The sequence below is a fragment of the Lycium barbarum genome, chromosome 9, assembly GCF_019175385.1.
Source record: "Lycium barbarum isolate Lr01 chromosome 9, ASM1917538v2, whole genome shotgun sequence".
Lineage (NCBI taxonomy): Eukaryota > Viridiplantae > Streptophyta > Magnoliopsida > Solanales > Solanaceae > Lycium > Lycium barbarum.
The window spans coordinates 44,779,866-44,786,069 of NC_083345.1; the positions used below are offsets into that span (position 1 = coordinate 44,779,866).

Below are 6,204 nucleotides of genomic sequence, written 5' to 3' on the forward strand. Positions count from 1 at the left end.
CTTGAGGCTCAGAGGACTAAGTGCGGGCCTGACCAGCAGCAGGAGCCCCGTCCCTGGCTGGTGCTGCTGCTCCCTTATGTTTACCAAGACCACGGCCCCTGGCCGGGCCTCCATCATGAACTGCGACCCCAATGGCCAGCGCAAGTTCCTCATTAGCTGCTATTGCCGTACGAGTCCTCACCATCTGTGAGAGAATAGAATGAAAAGTCAAATATCAATTGGAATCATCCAGAGACCAATAAGAATTAAGTAGCAAGAAAGAAGGAAAGAATTTGAATTTTTCTAGTGTCCCATAGCCTCTCGAAGATTAGTATAGACGTCTCCGTATCGATCCGCAAGGCTCTACTGGACATGTCCTTGTACAACGAGTTCGACAAACCTAGGGCTCTGATACCAACTTTGTCACGATCCAAATAGCCGTGACTGTCACCCACACTAATTCTCCTAGTGGGCGAACTAATTCCCTTAACCAATCATCATCTAATTAATTAATTTTAACATATTCAAGGATATAATGATAATAAAAATCTCTAAACTGCCTAGTCATTCCATAAATAAAAAAAGGTGCGGAAGTCCTAACTATTACAGTCCCAAAATTCAATAGTCATCGTACAAAGACTCGAAATCATAACTGTCTAAAGAATGAAAAATTGTCTGAAATAATCATAAGTGTCTGAAATGAAATAGACATCCAAAATAAGAAAGATCTTCAGGCGGCCTGGCATGGATAGGAGCTCACCCTCAAATTTGACGAAAATCGGCCTCATGCTAAATATGACGTCTGGTAGACGTCTCTGGATCACAATCTGCACTCAAAAGAATGCAGCTAGGTAGTATCAGTACAAACACTATATACCGGTAGATGTTATATTTCACATTTTGCGAGCGGGGTTAGCACTCGAAAAGATACTAAGAACTTTTTGGTGCTCTTTTGGACTTATTTTGAAAAAGAGTCGCCACCTAATTTTTAGGAAATTAGAGAAATCAAAGGTGAAGGGTTTATTGAAATACAGTGATAAAACCTTCGCAATCTAAAGTTCTTGGTAAGGGACTTGGTGATCCCCTGGGGAAGGTGTTAGGCACCCCAGTATTAAGGATCCGTACTATACGGTTGACCTTTGAATTCTAGTTTGTGATTATTTGCATGAAATGTTTATTTAGTATTTACTTTCTGCATTATAAAAAGATTGTCATTGCTTGCATATCATTTATTTTGAAAAATACTTGAATATATCCCCTTTATTTATAGGATAGTTTAGGTTTGGATTTATAATATCCGACTAAGAATAGGCTCCTTTTATGTATAAGGATAATGTATTTTTTTTGTAAAAATATCAGAAATGTTTTGGTGAATTTATATGTACGTATATATAGGTATATAAGACCATTTTTTCGTTCATCTTTTATTCACACACTTTGTCTTAGGTCCATCCATATAGTACGTTGGAACTCCTTGTCCTAAAACATTGCATTTACGAATGTATTCTGCTCATTTTGAATAAGTTCGGCTTTATATATAAAACAATGGTTGTTTTGTTACTCTTGAAACCGTGGATTCATATTTACATGAAAATGTTTATTTTTGTTTTGGGTGGGCTTGAGCGCAAAATCACCTTTCTTTCCTCCTTTCAAAATTAGATGGGGCCCATGGCCCAAAACAGCATATTTCAAGTGGGCATTGGCCCAAAATTGGTTAACTTCAGATTATCTTTATCCAAAAATTTGCTTTAGCTTATGAAGTGGAATTCCTTGAAACTGGTTCGAATTTAAAAGAAATGCTGTATCATTTTTGCAGTTTGAAATCCTTTGCTTTTGTTTAACTTATCAAAATCATTTGTTGTTCTTTTCAAGTCTTGAAATCATTATGCTTAATGCAGGTTTCTAAAATAATTTGGGGGACCTAAAGTCGACTAACTGGCATATGCACTGTATGCCTAAGATGTCTAGTTCAACCATAAAGGATTCCACTATACTACGAGTTTTTTACAAGTACATGAATACAATACAACAATTTGAAAAATAAGAGGACATAATAATAAAAAATAAAAGGGATAGGATAGTGTGTACCAAACCCCTAGTTAGCTATTTTTACCCATGGCTGGGCTTTCAACGCGTTCCCGTACAATATTAGCTTCCTTTTCACATTAATCTGGCTGAAAGAATGACCTGTTGGGCCGTAGCCCAACAAGAGAGGTCTAACTCGGCCCAAGTGGCCATGCAGTGGAGGAGGGAGGAGGAGAAAGAACACACCGGTTAGAGTTGATTTACTGAACTTATCACTACAACATATATGTAAATAAGGTAAAACATATATATACACCTTCAGTTTCAGAAAAACTGGGCCTGGAAGCCCAGTTGCATTGCTAATCTACCCAAAGCCCATCAGTGTCCCCTCATTTTTATCCTAGGAGTGGAATATGGAACTTCTATACCAGTTTATGAAATGGGCCTGGCCTAAGCTATAATAATTCTAAATTTTGACTAAGTGTTCAAGCCATAGGGGCCTTTATTCCTCAAAATGGTTGATATACACTCTATATGTGATCAACATATTAATGTATACACATGATATGCCAATGATATACACATCTGATATGTATATCAAATGTATACATATGTATACTTCTTTTTTTATCAATCATATATACATCCCTATGTATATTTGTACTTAATCTTGAACTAAACCGTAATCTTGTTTTAGTTATTGATACTAGTAAATTATTTTTGGTTGACTGAGTTGGGCCTGGCCTAAGCTATAATAATTCTAAAGTTTGACTAAGTGTTCAAGCCATAGGGGCCTTTATTCCTCAAAATGGTTGATATAAACTCTATATGTGATCAACCTATTAATGTATACACATGATATGCCAATGATATACACATCTGATATGTATATCAAGTGTATACATATGTATACTTCTTTTTTTATCAATCATATATACATCCCTATGTATATTTGTACTTAATCTTGAACGAAACCGTAATCTTGTTTTAGTTATTGATACTAGTATTTTATTTTTGGTTGACTGAGTTGGGTTGAAATTAACTCCAACCTTTCCAAGGATGACCTTTTAATTTACCATTCTTATCTATTAGTGATATTGTACCGGACCTGGTTGCAAGCAACTCTTAATCCCTCAAAGTATCACGTTAAGCCTATGATTCAATTTTAATTATCAGTCACTGATTTAAGTTGGCCGTACTGAACTGGGTTGCAAGCAACTCCAAGTCTTTCCAGGCTTCCCTTAAATCTCCGACTCTATTAACCACCTAATTATCTTTCAAGTTTAAGGCAATGATTAATCCTAAAACTAAGGCTGACAAAACAAGACTCAAAATCCAACAGGATAAGCATGAGCATATACCAACCACAGGTGGCAAACACAAAGCCTTAATCGAATTTCAGCATGTTTCAAAGATGAGTGAAAGGCAATCCAAATTGATATATTCAGGTGTTTATTAGTCTAGACTATACACTTTGATTAGAAATAATATATATAAACGAGCTTGAACACATTCAGTGATTCCCAAATGAAGATGTGCAAATCTCTTAAGCTAATCACACAAATGGAACACAAGGAGAAATATAGACTTCGCATGATACTTTTGCTTAAACACATCTCTTTAGAAGATTTACAGGCTTTTTTAGCTTACCAGATTCCATAAAAAAGAAAGAAGAGAAAGAGACAAAACCTAAAAGAATTAGCAACCCCATAACTTAATTTTTAAATCTCTGGAATGAAGACAAGTACACCAAAATCTGTCCCATCCCATTCTTTTCTTTACACTCCTAATAGCCTAAGTAGTATATGAACCAGTTTTAAAGCCTTATTAATAGGTCCATTGTCATATCAGAATAACCAGTTTTATACCATAATGAATTCATTTTATATGAAGCCCTCCCTTTGGTCTAATGGCAGAAGTGAAAGGCCAAAGTTGTGTATGTGGCAAACATGTATCCCATAGACCCTTTAAGGCATGCCATGGCACCTTTTATATGGGAGGAAAGATACTATGAGCTAAGTTGAGCTCAGCCCTTCTCAATCCCCTTCTTAAGGTGCCTTTAAAAGTCTTCCTTATGTCTAGTGACTTATAGTTCATCCATACACATTTGTGGCCTTATCACTTCATCATTAAACCAAGCCAAATAGTTATAAAGTGGTGACACGTTGCCATTTTAATTAACTTAACCTAAAGTCCTGAACATGAAGTAGCTCTTGACCTTTGAACATAATAGAATCCCAACAGACATATACGTCTCATTTTAGGACTAATTTATACATAACGGAATAGGACAGAACCAAAAACAACATATTTCATTCCCAAAGGAAATCCAAACTTCATCATCACTCTCATATTTAATTATGTTATTACATTTTCAACATTTTGAACATGGCCTCATGATATGATATAAATTTTTTACATGTGAAAGAGTCTGGACAAGTTCATTCAAGCTTCCCTCCTTTTCCCTTCTTTTACCTCTTTTCTCTTTGAAAACTAGAGGACTAATTTTCATGAAAACAGTTAAAGATATATGAGTACTTCCAGTTTTAAACTACTGAGAAAAGTGCTGGTTAATCCCTGTTTTATCTCAATATAGCTAGATGGGGTCTTTCATGATCAGAACAAACCTCAAACACCTTTAATTTAAGAGATTAAGAGGATTACCTAAGGCAGGACCATATATATTCAAGCGAACAAACTTCATCCACATAACCAAGACATTTTTGATTCTCAAAATCTACTTAGCTTCAAATCAGAGCCATCAACCAGATTAGTTTTAACATCATATAGCAAGTCTAAGAATTTGCATTTAGGCTGAGAACAACAAGCATCATCAAGATCCTTTCAATCCCATTTTAGTAGTTGACAGGCTACTGAAATCCATTTTTAACAACCATAATGAGGCTTGGACCTTGGAATTCATTATATATTTCAAATTATAGTTTCATCTTAACACTGCTCAAATCTTTAAATCATCTCATTCAAATATTTAAGAGGTTAGAGACTGGCTTAAGCATAAACAGGCTAGGCATGGCAAGAACATATACAGACTAAGTCATAGAGATACCAATAATTAAGCAACACCAAATATATCTATTAACAACATCACTAACACTGCCAAACATCTAAGCTAAATAAAATAACATTTAGGCTAAGCATAAACTAAATAAAAAAAAAGCAATAACAAGATAAAAGATTACCTTTTTTTTAGTGCAGCCGACTATCAAGAATGGATTTGAAAGCTCCTAAGGCTTCCTCTCCTCAACTCAGCAACACAATGAAAACAGAAATCAACCTTTAGAACTGGGAAGCTTAACTTTTAAAAGCAAAGTCTAAGTTTTTTACTAATAGGCCTAATTTTGAGTTCAACTGCTCAAAATCCAGGCTTTGTGCGTATGAAGCTATGTTCAAAACTTATTTTTCAATGAAATAGGGTTTTATTTATAGAACCCCGAAACCTGAGAGAAACCCTGAATCCTCGATGTGGGAGTTGTGAAATTTTTCTGAAAAATTAACACTCTAACAGATATGAACGACTATGATTAACTGAGATCAACAATGAATGGCCTTGATTTGAACTCATTTGTATCGATCCCAACAGATTTAGACTCAACAAATGAGAATCGAGGGTGCGACACCACAAAACAACAAATACAATAAAGGAACAACAAATACAATAAAGGATTTCAGATGTTTGACTGGAAAGCAAGCAAAAATAAACGAAAAAGAAAAGAAAATTACCGTTTGGGGCTGAGATTGGGTGGAAGTGGGGTTGAAGCTATCGAAGCATTTAATGCTAACCCAAAATGGGTGGTACATGACTGCAAAAGTCTATATCTTCTGCGTCTTTGCCAAAAATGGCACCGACTGACGGGTAAAGGGGGCGGGAATTCACGGCGGAATAGCTAGGGTTAATAAACCCTAGATGATTCAATGAAAAGGGGTAAAAAATTTATGCGTTGGAGGCCCTTGGACATTTATATTAAAGGACGTTTGGGCCGGGTCAGTTCTAATTGGGTTGGACCAGACCAGGATTAAAATAAGGCCCCAAAATACATATATATGTTATTTCATGTATTATCTATGTATATATGTATATATTTATGATATATACGGGGTATTTTGTGAAAATTTCAAATACTATGATTATAAGAATATCTCTATCTGCCTTAAATTGTTTTAATTAAAAGCCAAGGTAAA

At 35.4% G+C, this 6,204-nt stretch overlaps 1 long non-coding RNA gene across 1 annotated transcript; it reads right to left on the minus strand.

Moving 5' to 3' along the window:
- Positions 1-1,931: 1,931 nt before the first annotated feature.
- On the minus strand, positions 1,932-5,662 carry LOC132611508 (uncharacterized). Its single transcript, XR_009571700.1, has 2 exons — positions 5,205-5,662; positions 1,932-2,279 (listed from the first exon to the last, which is right to left on the minus strand). It is a non-coding gene; the product is annotated as an uncharacterized LOC132611508 (long non-coding RNA).
- Positions 5,663-6,204: the final 542 nt, after the last annotated feature.